The following is a 16,910-nucleotide window of genomic DNA, read 5'->3' as shown; positions in this document are numbered from 1 at the left end:
GATACACATAATGGACGTGTCGAGTTTAGTGAGGTTGATGCACATGATGATACAGTAGATACAGATCATGGACGTGACGAGTTTAGTGAGGTTGATGCACATGATGATACAGTAGATACAGATCATGGATGTGACGAGTTTAGTGAGGTTGATGCACATGATGATACAGTAGATACACATAATGGACGTGTCGAGTTTAGTGAGGTTGATGCACATGATGATACAGTAGATACAGATCATGGACGTGACGAGTTTAGTGAGGTTGATGCACATGATGATACAGTAGATACAGATCATGGACGTGACGAGTTTAGTGAGGTTGATGCACATGATGATACAGTAGATACAGATCATGGATGTGACGAGTTTAGTGAGGTTGATGCACATGATGATACAGTAGATACAGATCATGGACGTGACGAGTTTAGTGAGGTTGATGCACATGATGATACAGTAGATACAGATCATGGACGTGACGAGTTTAGTGAGGTTGATGCACATGATGATACAGTAGATACAGATCATGGACGTGTCGAGTTTAGTGAGGTTGATGCACATGATGATACAGTAGATACAGATCATGGACGTGACGAGTTTAGTGAGGTTGATGCACATGATGATACAGTAGATACAGATCATGGATGTGACGAGTTTAGTGAGGTTGATGCACATGATGATACAGTAGATACACATAATGGACGTGTCGAGTTTAGTGAGGTTGATGCACATGATGATACAGTAGATACAGATCATGGACGTGACGAGTTTAGTGAGGTTGATGCACATGATGATACAGTAGATACAGATCATGGATGTGACGAGTTTAGTGAGGTTGATGCACATGATGATACAGTAGATACAGATCATGGATGTGACGAGTTTAGTGAGGTTGATGCACATGATGATACAGTAGATACAGATCATGGATGTGACGAGTTTAGTGAGGTTGATGCACGTGATGATACAGTAGATACAGATCATGGATGTGACGAGTTTAGTGAGGTTGATGCACATGATGATACAGTAGATACAGATAATGGTCGTGACGAGTTTAGTGAGGTTGATTAGTCTCTACTTGAGTCTCCTATTACAGAATTAGAAATAGTTAACGCTGTATCCCGTCTTACAGCTGGAAAGTCTGCTGGGGCGGATAATGTTATTCCAAAGATGATCAAAACTGCCTTGCCTGAGATAATGATGTTCCATGTTAAAAGCTTTAACTTGGTATTTGACTCCAGATCTTTCCCGTCTGAATGGGCTAAATCAATAATTGTTCCAGTATTTAAAAATGGAAACTCGAATAACCCTAACAATTATCGGGGCATCTCTCTGACAAGTGTCGTTGGCAAAACGTTTGTATCTATTATCAGTGTTCAAATATGAGAGACCTGATTCCAGATTCACAAGCTGGGTTTAGAAAAGAATACTCAACCTTTGATCATATTTTTACTCTATACTCAGTTGTCGAGCGATGTTTAACTTTTAGTAAAAGAAAATCGTATGTAGCTTTTGTTGATTTTAGAAAGGCTTATCAGCAGTGGATGATCCATGCAGCTGAACCCTCTGGCGGTGGCTCTGTAATGGTGTAGGGGTCTATCTCCTACAGTGCGTAGGGCAGTTCCGGATCACTAACGAAAAACCAACTGCATGCGTCTCCGCAAAAATATATCTGAAGCACCTAAGGGCAATTTCTGACTGAGCAATGTTTCATGTTACTTACACCAACGTATGAAATTAATTCGGTCCTGATTGACTTTAGAAATATCGCCAAAGAAACGCTCCGCCGTTACGGCAGTTCCGAATCATTTCCGGGTATTCCGGATCATGTGACATAACGAGGCAGTGTTCGGTTATTGGTGCTCGTTTGGGGCAACAGGGGTCTGTGTCAAACAGTAACACACGTTTGATTAAATAGATGCGTTAACAATATTCATAATGTTTGATAAACGAATAATTAACAAACATTGCAGTTGATAACATCATCCACTTGGTAGATAGTTTTAACACCTGCTGCTCATAACAACATACTCCAGAATCATGATTCCAGGTAACGGTGTGGGCTGAAAATATTTTCTTGGGGTGAATACATAAGTGGTTTATGGTACTGATCTCTTCAGTATTGATATATAGTATTTTGTCGTGACTTTTACATGCGACTTCAACTTGTAAAGTACAACTATCGAGGCAAAATAACCCATTTTTTCTGAACCTTTAAAGCTTTATTCAGTCAAGATTGTTAACATCACATCAGCATTTACTGATTGTAAAGCTAACGAGTATAATCTATTAATACCAGCCTATTTGAACTCTTTATGGGTGTACGTGTATCTTCTTGTGTTTAAAAATGAAACAAACTACAGCTCGAGTCTACTCCAACCTCATTGCTTCCGCCTCTGGCATAATTCATCACTACAATTCATCAAGTTATTAAAAAAAAGAATAATATGACTTGAAAACAAAACAAAACAATTTCAACCCCAAATTGTCAAGTTGGTTATTTCCAATATTCATAACCCTTTACCTGACAGACAGGCAGTTCTGTACCGCAAATTACTTTTTGGCGAAATGAAGGCCAAAACGTTTTATGTATCTACTCTGTGCGAAGAACATCTAAGACAGACCGTTGAGTGAGTATATATTTTAAATAAGGCAACCGAAGTAAGATCGTGAAACTAATTACTTTATTTCAACAGTAGATCTAATTAACATTTTTCGGCGGTTGGCAGTCCTGAGGTGATCCCTATTTTCTGGTGATCCGGAACTGACTTAAACACGTGGTTCCATAAATTGCTCATTTCTCCAAAAATATGGCAGATGAAGAGAAGATTTTTGTTGCTTTTAACAGGTGAAAAGTATATGCATGCAATGGAGAGGGGAAAGTTAACACGAAGCAACTTGATTCTAGTCTTATTTGAGACGGGCCATTCCGAATGAGTTACCTTTTCCTGACGTGCCAACGACAAATTACGCAATGATAGGTATCCTCGTTACAGGGCGCGCAAGTAAACTTCTGGTTCAGATCAAGTAAAACAAAATATATCACCTTAAAGAGCAATGTCTCGGCTTTAAAATGAGAGATTGAGTGAAGAAATCTATCGAGATTTACAGTATCTAGGGGTTAATGTAAGTGGCAGTGATCCGGAATACCCGTGATCCGGAATACCGTTACCCACTGTATGACTGTGAGCTGAATCTTATCACCATTCAAGGAACACTCAATGGTCAGAGATACCAACAGAAAGTACTTGAAGCTGCTGTTGTCCCGCATTTTGACAACCACCCCCTCCTCAGTCGGCCAGTATTTATGGACGATAATGCTAGGCCCCATTGTTCCAGAGCTGTTATCGCATACTTGCAGAACAATGCAGTTGACAGATTAAGCTGCCGCCATATTATCAACACTGTTTATGTAACGACCCACGACAAACGCTGAAGGGCTTTTCGAGGAGTGACTACTCCCCTCGTCAGTCTCCCTGATGAAACTGCACTCAGGCGAAGCAATGTCCCGGCATAACTACGCATAACTGAAGTGCACTACACCAGATTCAAATTAGGTACCTTTTCATCGCGCATATGTTTTCAATCTTACACCGGTCGCATGGACCTCTGGGTAGGACAGTTAAACTGGTTCAGTAGGTGGGTTCCCGACTCTCTTTGCGTTCATATGTACTTTTGTGGTATACGAGACGGTACCCAGTTTGGTCATAGCTTGGTCATAGCTTGGGGAATCCCCATGTGGGAGTCCATGATATTTGCGCACAAGAATTGGAAGGTAGATAATAGACATACGTCTTTGAATAGCAGAAGACGGCTTGAGACAGAGGAGGTACGAAATGTAAATTTGTTGTGCCATTAGCTCTGATTTTGTTTGTATCTGTGAAGCGATTTCCGAAATTCTGTCGGTGGAAGTGTGTTTTGAAGATATTTGTGAGACTGCAAGGTCTCTGGAAGAGTAGAGTGCAAACAAAAGTTCAGAACCTTGTTATTTAGTCATTCGTTCCTTTTAAGTATTTTTACAGTATTTTGCAATAGTTAGTCCACCATAAGACAATACATGATTCTGAGTTTCCCTCTGTAGGCACTGCCAAATTTATTTAACTCTGACATTTGATAGTAATGACACCATTCTAAGTGTGTCGGTGCATCAACACATGGGATTTTGATCTCGGGTACTACTTTAGGTAATCAAAGCTGAATCATACATAACCGTTTCTCACTCAGCTGTTGAAGTAAATAGAGGCAAGCCTGACACATCACAAATAAAAACAGAGGGATGTTATGTGTCAAATTTGCATGCATAAATTGTAGTTACTGAAAGTATGTAAGCCATGATCGTTCTGTTTGTTTGATGCTTATGACATAGATCACTGTATTGATTTGAATAGTCCAAATTTGTTTATGTACAGACTGCCGCCTTAAAAGAGGACTATTGCTGGGTTTGCCATCAAACAACCAGCAAGCATGATACATATTGTATACACTTGAACGTTAATTAAGCACCACCAAAAATAATTGTCGATTGTAACAAAAAGGGATCAAAACAGAGAAGTCAGCCAGTTACAGTGGAGACTGCCTAAGTAAAAACCGCTTAAAAAAACACATCGGATAACTAAACACTATTCTTTGGTCCCGGCAAACTTCTTCATTAATCATCACTATTTGAGTCCTGTTAACTAAAATTGGATAAGTAAACAATACCGCTTAAGTAAACGTTTTTACATGGTCCCTGGAAGTAAATTACTGACTAAATGAGACCTGATAACTAAATTAGCGATCACCACATAATCCGACATGAGGGACATGTGTCAGTCACCAGGTAAATAAACATCCCACTTACAGCTTGCTCTGGTGTAAGCAGTTTACAATACACTGACAACTAGAGGCCAGCCCTGATGAGTTGTTCATTGTTATATGTAGCTTGGGAGTATCAGTGAGTAGACTGGTGCAATAAAACATGTTATATTACTTACAAATCTTGTCCGTTGCTCTCTCATTTGCAGATATTGATAAGTTTGGATAAGTAAAAAACCTGATAAGTAAACAATTTTGACGAGTCCCTTGAAAGTTTACTTTTCAGGTTTCCACTGTATATCTAAATATCCATGCAGTTAGCATGAAATTCACATGCTGACTCAAATGCATGCTTTCATGCTAAAGTTCTGTCATGGTACAAGCGACTGAGGGGTATAAAAAGGTGAAATGAAGTATTCTCATTGCTTTCCTATCGACGCATCAATAAGTGAACAGTGCTGAAATTGAACTCTTTTGGACATGCCGAGGAGCAGGCTTTCTGAAAATACCAGATGTCAGATTATTGGTATGCATGAAGCTGGTTTGTCCTGTCACAGCATTGAGTCGAGATTGAATATCAATCACACTGTCATTAGTCGCCTTGCAAGGAAACGTGCGGCCACTGGTTACATCAGGGATCGTCCACAATCAGGAAGGCTGAGAAAGACCACTCCCCATGATGACTGTGCCCTAGTTCTCCTAGTGAGACGCAGGCCCATGACCAATGCCAAAGATCTCAGAGAACAATGGCGTGTGGGTGTTCGTCTCTCAGCCAGCACCATCCGAAGGCGGCTCAGGATGCACGACGTCCAATCAGACATTCCCTACTCACTGATAGACACAAGGCTCAACTTAGCCATGGTGTAATCAATGGCAAAACCACAATCTGAGGACATGGCATTGGTCTGATGCAACCTGTTTTCTTCTTCATGTTACTGATGGCCATTGGCGTTTGGAGAAGGAGTAATGAGGTTTATCAACAGCGGATGGTCCATGCAGCTGAACCCTGTGGCGGTGGCTCTGTAATGGTGTAGGGGTGTATCTCCAATGACTGTAAGCTGAATCTTATCACCATTCAAGGAACACTCAATGGTCAGAGATACCAACAGAAAGTACTTGAAGCTGCTGTTGTCCCGCATTTTGACAACCACCCCCTCATCAGTCGGCCAGTATTTATGGACGATAATGCTAGGCCCCATTGTTCCAGAGCTGTTATCGCATACTTGCAGAACAATGCAGCTGACAGATTACCTTGGCCTGCGAGAGGCCCTGATCTCCACCCAATTGAGCATTTATGGTACAATATGTCAAGTTCAAGTAAGGGATCCACATGTTCAAAATCTACAGGAATTAGCTCAGGCTCTTCATGAGGAATGGCAGAGGATTGCAATGATGCACATTTGGCGTTTGATTTCCAGCACGATTAGGGTTGCAGCAGTTATCCGTGCAAAGGGAGGATACACCAAATACTGATGTCACCATAGTCTGTGTGACCATAGTTTTGGACATGATTATTGATAACGTTTTTAGTGTCCCATATGACCGTCAATAAATTACAGCCAAAAGAAGTAGCAGTATTGGTAGTTGATGCATTGACACTTCAGATGGTTCGGTTAACCATGTGTTTGATTTCCGTATCATGAATGACAAGTGTGTTGTGTTACACACAGTCTTATAGCATGAAAATGGGTGTTGCTTAATTAATGCTCATTTGTATGTTTGTTTTACTGGATGCTCCAATGATCACATGACGATCTCTGCTTCTCATTACCTTGCTTTTTGCTACGACATGTTTTTCACTGATAAGTGTGATTGTTCTTTCAAAAAGATGGATAGATCTAAATGCAATATTTTGAACAAAAGGAACATTGCAGCAAATAACAGCAACTTTTCTGTGTGATGAACATGCTTATTATGTGTGGATTGTTTGGGATGCTGCGTGTGGTTGAATATCTGTACTTTTTGTATGAACCTGGATGACGACGCCTTTTTGAAGTGTTGTTGAGCTGCTAGTCAGCGTTTAGCAGACAGGATCGTAGGAGATCAGATGAGGGCCCGTCCCCACTGAAACGACCTAAGACGGAGCGTCGGATGAAGTTGGTGGCATATCAGTCATCGTCTAAGTCTCCTAAGAAAGATTTTTTTGAGGAGGCCTCAGATTCCTATCTTAGTGAGAATGTTTCGGCCTCATGCCTCTAGTCCTGTCATGGAAGAAGGTTTGTCTCCACCTTGAGTGGTAGTTTTGTCGTCAGCTTATGTCCCATCTCATTGTACTTCGATGGTAGCTGGATCACAGCTTAACCATATTCAATTTGCAGTAGGGTCCTATGCACCTCTTGGTGTAATGCACTGTATGACTTACCAAGAGGTGAGTTCGGCACATTCTACTTTGTTGGTTGAGTCCATTTTTACCACTCTTGCGTTGTCTGAGTCCAGTGCGGTTCTGCAAGGGGAAGTGATGGAGTTCATTTGGTGCTTTCTCATTCTCTTCACATGGACACGTTTAATCAAGGACATCTTTTTTCTACCAGTGAGGCACAATTTTATCAAGTGCATGATGTCAGACCTCTGTTTCCCCATGCAACGTTTGTAATTAGAGTGCCACTTGCTGATGGTTCGGCGCTTGCAGTTGCTGCATTACGTCACCTGACTTCAGTTTCTGCGCCTGTTCCATTGGCCACTCCACTTCTGAATGTGGAGTGTTCATCGCTCTGCTACGCAGTTTCGCTCATCAGATGGAAGTTTGGCTTCAGACATTAGCATCAATAACATGCTTCAGCTATTGGTTTGGATTGGTGACAATCTTCAACTACAAGAGAGTACTTTGCCTGCTGACTTGTCTAGCTTTAATTTGAGGTCATGTGATTTTTGCCTCCATCACCTTCTCACAGTGTCCCTGCATCACTCCGCTAATGGCGTCTTTTGATGCAGCCCTTGATAACTTGAGAAAGGTCAAGGTTGGGTACACAGCTCTATGCATTAATTTAGCATTGGCGCATGCCCATGGCATTTCAATGATGGTTGTGTCTCCAACAGTGGATGATGATACTTGGTCTTATTCATTAAGTTAGGAACGAGTTTTTCAACGTCTGTCACACGCCCACCTAACAAGTTATGTTGGTACTCAGACATCCAGTCTGGGTTAACCCTCATACGTTCGGGGGCCAGGGGGTAGCTGTTGTGTGATGTGTGTAATTCCTTGGTATACTCTAAGTCAACCTCGAGGATATACCCTTTGTTCGAATCCGGTGCAACCCCCATAACATCAACGTGGGGTACCCATTCGAATCCCCCTGTAGGTAGATACTGGCTCATGGCCCAGCCGTACAGGTTGTTTGCGTCGAGGTAGAGAATGTGATTGGTTGGCTTGTTAGGATCGTAACCTTTCACGTATTGATTATTTGCTTTCGCGTATCGTTTGGATGCCATGGAAATCCCACCTCGCAAGCCTTTCTCAATGAATAGGTGCATGTCGTAATCTGTGAGCAATTCCAAATTAACTCCGGTCTTTTTAAGCAAGGCGTCCCACGACAGACCTGGGCTGGTGTAATACCATGCGGGGTCGAGTTTATACTGCTTGAAACACGTCCGCCTAAACGTCTCAAACACGTCGGCTAACAGCAGTACATCTGTCCTCAAGTACAGGTCGTGATAATCACCCAGGTTCTTACAACCCAGTTTATTCCATACGTTAGTCGCGTGCGAGTAATCATCTCGTGAGACGGACGCCTCATTCAGCTTGCTATAAAAGCAGTCAATAGGGGGGGTAGTCTGGTCTCGGTGAACTTGACCCAACTATCCATGTACTCATAGGGGTACACACCCTTCCTCATAAGCAGGGGTCTAGTCTCGGCGTCTGTGTATCGATCGGTGATAGGGAAGGTATTGTTGGCCTTGACCAGACTGTCGAGTGACGACAGGAGGAACTGAAACGAGTCAATGAACCTAAGTCCGTTTAAGCTGAAGGAGATGTATCTCTCCATGTTGTTGGGATGCACGTTATATTACCATCGATTTTCGCGATGGCCTGCATGATCAAGTGTGAGTCGTACCCTCTCAAGTTGTGAAAGACAACGGGGATGTTTATTGTCTTAGGGTTGATTTTAAGCTTGAGGTTGCACGCGTTGTGAGCGGCGCCTCTATACTTACCAGTTATGTGGCAGTGATCTCTCACCGAATCACCGTTAAGTGGTGAGTCACACACGTGACAGTTAGTGCTACTAGCGTGAGCTAGCCTGTCGACTCGGGTCATACGCATGGGAGCGATTCTATACAATGTATTCCTAATAATTTTTTCTTCCTCCTGCAAACACTTTAGAAACCTTTCAGCCGCGTCAGGGCCCCTATACACTACCGGAGCTTTCGTTTCCCCGTCACAACGGACGACAATGTATCCAAACCCACAGGCTTTATGCTCTTGTGTTTTGTGGGTGAAGCTACCACCACTAGGGGGTGTGGGGGAATCCCCCACAACTAAGGCTTCGAAGTCGGCGTATATGATATAAGGCACAGACATTTGGTTCTTGTGGTTACCGAATTTTAGGATATTATCACCTTCCTTAGGCATGTCGACTCGTATGGCCGTCTGCCCCACACCTTGGCAATCATCCCGGTGGGATTCTAATAAATCAGCTCGTGTGAAGCCATGTAGGCATCGTTCACAGAAGTGGGTCTTTTCTCTGTGTGCCGATTGGTCATACAACAGCCTGCTAAAGTGTTTTATCCATGTGTAGTGATACTTGTCACCTCGCTGGATCATGAATATATTGATAACTTGGCGATCCTTCACTTCGCTGACCCTGTGTACTATTGTTGTGTTACCTTCGTGCCCAAAGACATTTATAGCCAGATTATTCTGTTTTTCTACTTTAGTGATCTGGGATATGGGGGTGGGTTCATCTATACCATCCCAGTTGAGCCCATCATCCTGAGGATAATTAGAAGACCAGTTCGGATTAGTGTCAGCTGGAAATAAGGCTGACCTGATAGCTAACCTCAGGCAATCGTTTCCTCTATTCTTAACGTTTACTATGGCATGTTTGTTCCTATAGTAGGGTGGCAAGGCTAGGTATGATCCGGCTCTGAACGGCACGTAGTTAGCTATGTCTAGATAGACATTATCGATTTTATCTACAGCCCACCCGGACCCCAAGTGTGTGTAGCGTTCTAGGTATTCTCGTATCTGCTGAAAACTGGTATCGATTGATGCGTCAATGGTCTCTGTATGTGTGACGACCTCTTGTTTACCTCGGAAGTAAGGCTGAACATATTCATCCTGCTTATCGAGCGACATTTTCACTGTGATCTGAAACTTGATACTTCCTAGGTTATTTAGTTCCTGGTTGACCTTATCAGCTATCAGAGGCTTGATATCTGTAATGTCTATGTTTCTATCAACGTGCATGCGCCAACCTCTCAAATAGTTGCCTACAGCGCGCTCAGTGCGCACGAACTGTAGGTCAATAGCTCTATTCTGTCGTAATAATTCTACAAGCTGTGGTTTTCTCATACGGGAATACCCGCCTAAACCCAAATCATGTGCTTCGGCTTTCAGTTGTTTTACAGTGGGACGTGCTACGGGGGTATGTGATAACAATTCGCCTACCCCGGCTCTCCCCAGGTTTGAATAACCCGTGTATCCAAGCTGTTTTGCTTGAGCTTTTAATTGTTTTACCGTAGGAGGGGCTTCTAAACCTAGTAATCTCAACAATGCTGACTTCCGCATTCGAGAATACCCGATCACACCTCTCTGTTTTGCGACCCGCTTAAGCTCGCGTACAGTAGTCATAGTGTTTACACCTAACATAACCAATGTCTAATTGGGTCACAGTAAAGGGAGGTAACCCTTGATAAAAATATGTGGCTGTTCCTTGTGCATGAGTAAAATATTTATTTGGAGTCTATCTTGAGCAGTCGCCTACGTTCTTTTATGTAGTCCTTTTTATTCTCGTAGATGAGTTGATGTCTGACTACGTTCGCTCCGTGAGCTTTACATAGACAGTAGTGTCCTTTAACCCCGATACCACACACAGAACACGTGTAGTTAGGACTTCCCATATGGAAACAACAGAACCCCTGATTCCTGCATTTCCTACCACAGGCCTCGGTCTTCCCCATAAGTATGTATTCGCATCGGTATGGAGCGGGTCTCATGTTTACTTATATAGGTATTTAATTTAATTGCTTCGCAACCAACGCAGTAGCTGCTATGCCCAACACTATGAAGCCCAGTCATAGCTATTGTGGCCATCCTATATTTATTTCATTATATTATCAGGTATTATCCCTTGTTTTACTAGGATGTCTTTTGTGGCCGTCGCCATACCAAGGTTCATTATGAGCATACCCATATCCTGCAGGTTGAAATCTAGCTTGATAGTTGGTTGTTTAAGCACCATTTTAGTCAACCGAGCGTACCCTACGGCTAGACTGGCGACCACTGTGGCGTGGTATGCGTCGTTGACGAACGTTTTCCCCTCAGACATTATGTATATATAAAAATATTTAAATTATAACATGATATGCGGGTCGACAGTGGGGGTTACCACCTCACTGTTGGGGGGTACCACCTCACTGTGGGAGGGTACTCCCACGTATAACCATGTTATAACCACGGCAGCACCTACAGCCAACAACAGTCGGGGGTTGATAATTTTATGTTGGTTACACCACCGTTTTTTACCGGCAGCTACTCTCTTAGGATTCTTCTGCCTGGTTACTGTTTCCCTGGTCTCCACCGTCACCTCGGGAGGGGTTTCCCTCACTGGTTCCTGTGTCACTTCCGTCACCTCGGGAGCAGTATCCATCTATACTATTATTATTATTTTTTCTCTCAAATTGACAATGCTTTGCCGTGATAATCGCCGCCGTCACTGGAGCCAACAACATACCATATTTGTGGTACAGCTCGCAGCTGATAGAGCTCACGGCGTGTTCGATAAAAGGGTCTTTCTCGAGGTCCTCCCACAGGTAAAGTCGGCGCTCTGGTGGAATGGGAAGGAAGTATGACACAATACCGGTGTATATCTGGGTCATAGCCGATCCTATTGTCTTTGTCATTTCTGCTCCGAGCCGGGACTCGTATCTAGCGTACAGCTTATCGATTTCTTCGGCTGACATTTTGTGAATTTTATCCGGAGTGTAGTCTCCAAAGTAATGTTTGGCTTTGCCGCCAACAGCCAACGCCACCAGTTTCTCTCGCTTATCATCATCCACTACCCCAGGTACCAACAATTGTTCGAGCAATTCCTCACACTCCATCTTATAATATAACAAGTAAGATTTAGTTTTAACTATATAATACCCGATGCAGACAAAACACAGAGAAATGAAGGTTAAGTTGCACACGACAAACACTTCAAATATCATAACTATACTTAGCATTTGCTTAGCTTTAGCTTAGCTTTGCTTAGCTTTAGCTTAGCTTTGCTTAGCTTTGCTTAGCTTTAGCACACCCTATATGCTACTGGTTGGTCGGTCTTGAGCACGAGCTTAGCGTGTTTAGTTTCAGCGAGCTGTTTCTTCACCCGTTCCCGTTCTAATTTGCTCATCACATCGTTCTCTCTCAAACACTCCTCGAACGAATCCCTGTCCTTGCAGTGAAATAAGGCCACCCATCGCGTCTGCTCCCTGAGGTCTTTCAACACCGAGTTGAACTTCTGCGTTAGCACCCAGACGCTGTGATTTGCATGCCGGCCGGAGAAGGCCAGGTACGATAGCATGTCTCTCTTTTTTGTTATCTCGCGATTAGCGCTGCAGTCGTCCAGTATGAACAGTGTCGGTTCCCCTTTAAATTTCTCGTGAAGAGCTTTCAACCAGTCCTGCAGGCGTGTTCCAGGGTCGATTTTGTGTACGTCCGGGTCCGTCATCACCCAAGGTCGCGCGTACGTTTTATTCATGCTCAGAGTAGGGCACATGATAACGATGTTATCGAACACATCCTTGTAGTAACCCTCCAACATATCCAACACGAAAACGGTCTTCCCACAGCCAGTCTGCCCGCACACTATGGCGCAGTGTGGGTCAGTGGGGAGGTGGGGCAGTGGGGGGTACCCCGCATCACTAGATGGCTTGCACGAATCTCCCATTGTCTATATTAAGTTGCGCGTCCATAATAACGTACAGATATAATTTCAACTTACCAGCGGGTTGAGCCTTCTTAGTAATCTGGATGGTTATCCCTTCGCTGCCGTTATCTATACGGCGCCCGCTACCGTGCAGTTTATCATCATCCGTGGATCGCATGTCCAACCATAGGGCGTACTTGGTGGTCAGGTATTCACCGATCTGCACGGAGCCGAGGTCCAGGTCCTTTGTTATGTAATCCCCCACTGGTAGCTTTTTTATCTCATCCCACTGCTGGTGTGGTCTCATACCATGACTGAACAGCTGGTTGGGCACGCCCTCGATGGTCACTTCCACCTTTTCAATCTCGGGGTTGAAAAACTTCTCGCTGTCCCTCCGGAATGGCTCGTAATCCTCCACGGGGATACCTTTCATCGATCGCGCCGGCACGTTCAGGTTGATATTCCACACAGTGTCGCTCTTATCTCGCACGACTGATCTATGCCTCAGTACGCGATCGTACAGGATAGCCATCTTCCCAGAGTACTGGCTTCGAACCTGCCTGGCCAGCTCCGGGCGGCGGAACCCCAAGTGGCGGCGGTGTTAAAGACTGGATAAAAAAACTCGGGGAACGCCTAGCTAAACTGGCTGGTAAAGCCGCCGAAGCCCTTCCCGGTATCCTGGGTAGCATCGTCTCGTGGTTGTTGGGTGCTCTGGCTAAAACTGCCACGTGGCTCAGTCAAAACCTGTGGGCAGCCATCGTCGCCGTGGCAGGTCTGGTGTACGTAGCGGCTAAGAAATTTTTAACCAAATAAGTCCCAAAGCTACCCCACCAACCACCAGGGCCGTTTTACTATCGATATGCTGCTGATTGGAGGCCTGAATATGAGGGGCCACCTCCTGTGGTGTTGGTTGAACTTTAGACTCCGGGGGCGGCGCCACTATACCCGTTTCACGTGGTGGGATGTGTGGGATATAGGGGGTGTTAATATCGGGGTTGATACCCAACTTTTGATCCGCCGTGGCTATGACTATTTTGTTGTTATAACCCACCACTTTTTTTACTCTCAGTTGCATATCACTCGGAGCCATGTACAGCACCACGCCGAACACGTAATTGACTTTCGATCTGGCGTATTCTAACACGTTTTGGTAGCGTTCGATGGCCCGCGGGAGATCAACTGGAGAATTGATAGCATCATCAACGTTGGCAACGAACTGTTTCTGAGCGTCGTAAGCAGTTCCCTTACCGAGGATGTTGGAACGCGTCATCGACTGCGCACCCAACAGCGCCCACACGTACGTTCGAATCGAGTCGTTCAAGCGTATTGTGCCAGCACGAGTGAATCCTTTCGACGTGTCCAGCATGAACATTTTCCACCCGTCTGCGGTTGACTGCTCCACTTTCTGGACTGTGAAAGCAACACCACCTTTAAAGTTCATACGATCATCCCTCCATTCATTACTCGACAAAGCAAAGTCCTGGCGTAGTATATCTCGTTTCAGTAAATCATCACTGACTTCTTTCACTGGTCGCCCCCCATCATAAGGAATACCCAACCCGTGGTTCGGGCCCTGCAAACGCCAATCCGTCTTCGGGTTTATTTCGAATTCATTGCAAATACGTTCGTAGGCCCGTCTATCGTACGGGTTGTTTGTTGCGTCCCACGCTTTGTCCTGTGGGAGGGGGGCGCTGATCTCTTTAAGGATACGTCTGACCTGGTAGTACACGTGGAACTTGAACACAGACTGACTCAGCAGTCCACGCCGAGTGTCGGTCAATGTCACACCACACCCCGTTGTAGCGCACCACACGGCAAAGTTGAATTGATTCTGCCAGAACTGCATAGGGTTGTTGAACCAAGCGTGGACTGCCTTGACGTTAGTCACCGAAAGCTTATACTTATCGAACACATCTAAAAGCTGGGCATTGAAATACAACCCAGGAGCAACCACGATCTTCATGGGGGAGAAATCTACGTCTAGTTTAGGGTAAAACACACCAGGGGAATACATTTTAAAACTATTATATAATGAGCATATATACTCTAACATGTACATAACACTTCCAGGAATAACGAGCGGTGCGGCCGTTCAGCTGACGCACGCGATCGATAACACGTCAGGCCAACTCGAAATCGCACTCTGCGATATCACCTACCTACCGCAATGGACTAACATCAACGCCAGCAACAATAAGCTGTTCGTCAGTGGAACTCGCAGCCAGATAACTGACGGCTACTACAGCGTGTGCTCTCTAAACGACGAGGTCTTCAAACCCCTGGGAGCCGAACTCAAGATGAACGACTCAAACGGTACAGTGGTGTTAATCAACAACGGAAGAACCTCCTTGAGGCTCGGCCGACCATTAGCGAGGATACTCGGTATGTCTCCTGACGAGATAAAACCAACAACAACCGTCACAGGCACGAAGTTACCCGACCTAGTACCGTACCGAGAGCTGTACATTCATCTCGGTCAGGTGAGCACAACGTACAACATTCAAGGAGGTCACCCTTCCACTATACTGAGAGCAGTGCCGGTGAAAACTGAGAATACAGCGACGGTAGAACCGAGTCGTTTTCACCACGGCAGTATAAGAGATTAACCCAGGGCAACATACCTGAGCTGATAATATCGGTGTTAGATATAAATCATAATCCTGTAAATATAGGATACCTCAGCTTAACGCTTCATGTAAAATGACCAGCCCACAAGGGCCTGGAGTGAAAAAATGCGTCAATATCGGGATCTCCGACCTCGGAGACACGCGCGGTTTCGACGCTCCCGGAGTAGATGGTAAATCATACGCCTTGCAACTGAAAAACAACATTTACAAACGCGTTGAAGTCCCCTCCGGTGGAACCCTAAGTGATATAGTAGATACCACAAGAGCAACAATCAACACTAAGTACGCCCTTGTCAACACCGGTAATAATAACTGGATAATATACCCATCGTTCGGGGGTAAACTGTTCGACTTAGACGATGTTGAGAGCACTACCGTCGCCCGAAACAAGCCATATATGCTCGTCTTCACCGAAGATGATAAGTGGGTGTTGTTACCCGATAACGACTGGTTTCTCAATATTAGACTCGGCTCCCCCTACGTGTTCACGGATAACAAAGACAACCACCTAAACAAAGTCGTGAACAATGGAACCCTGCTCGTGGCTTACGTCCCAACTCAGAGGCGTAGCGTAGTCGTCAGCCCACTCAACACTATGGCAGCCCACATGCTATCGAGTAAACCGGCCATACAAAACGTGACATTGCAGTTGGTGTCTGAATTCGAAGGCGTGGTCAGTATACTAGAGAGTCTACCGGCAAACTCAACACTGATCATCAAAGTCTACCTAGGGGAACCATCGGGGAATGATGTCGAGATCGTGAAGGGGATCAAACTCGGGTGGGTGAAACGACACCAGTATCAAGTTTGCAACGTTTACGTGCGGGTGAGTGTCGGCTCCAACACCAGTCTGCAGGGGGTCAACGTGATCGTGGAAAACAAGATATCACTAACCAAGATCTTCCTGCCTGACAACATACACTTCATGGGTATGAAGTTCACCCCTGAATTATTATCAGAAAACCAGTTGGAAATTATATCGTAATAGTATAATAATGACCAGTCATCGTCCCAACACTACGCTTAACGACCTAGGAGATACGGAGGGATTCGATCAGCCTGGTGAGGAAGATGAATTATACATCCTGCACTTCAAAGACAACGTGTACAGACGGGTGTCGTTATCAGATTTTAAAGAGCCCAAATGGCTGATCAACTTAACATTCGCCTCACCTTATATCACATTAAAAAATGGGGTGGAAGAATTGGAGTTGGTCTCTAAGATTAGGAATAACGGTATCGGGCCCGGGGATTTCATTCCGGAGAGTGAATTATACATGATAACTCTTGGTATCGAAAAAAATATGTTAAAGTCTATAAAAAAAAATAAATTAACATTTAGCAATAATACTTATAGCAGATATCTTGATAGAATATTAGTCCCTTTCACACTCATCATAGAAGTCTTCTTTTCCTATTTAGGCAA

General features: G+C 44.4%; 1 protein-coding gene across 2 annotated transcripts in view; it reads left to right on the top strand.

The window, feature by feature from the left end:
• Positions 1 to 3,735: 3,735 nt before the first annotated feature.
• LOC137270060 (uncharacterized) overlaps positions 3,736 to 16,910 on the top strand; it is a 44,893-nt gene continuing 31,718 nt past the window's right edge. Inside the window, exon 1 of one of the 2 annotated variants that reach the window (XM_067803870.1) lies at positions 3,736 to 3,826. The gene's annotated coding sequence lies outside the window, so the exon portion shown is untranslated. The remainder of the gene's footprint in view (positions 3,827 to 16,910) is intronic. The other variant, XM_067803871.1, reaches the window with a different exon arrangement.

This window comes from Haliotis asinina, unplaced genomic scaffold (assembly GCF_037392515.1).
Source record: "Haliotis asinina isolate JCU_RB_2024 unplaced genomic scaffold, JCU_Hal_asi_v2 scaffold_30, whole genome shotgun sequence".
In the NCBI taxonomy this organism is placed as follows: Eukaryota; Metazoa; Mollusca; class Gastropoda; order Lepetellida; family Haliotidae; genus Haliotis; species Haliotis asinina.
The sequence above is the reverse complement of the archived record's forward strand: the minus strand, read 5'-3'. Positions and strand labels throughout refer to the sequence as shown.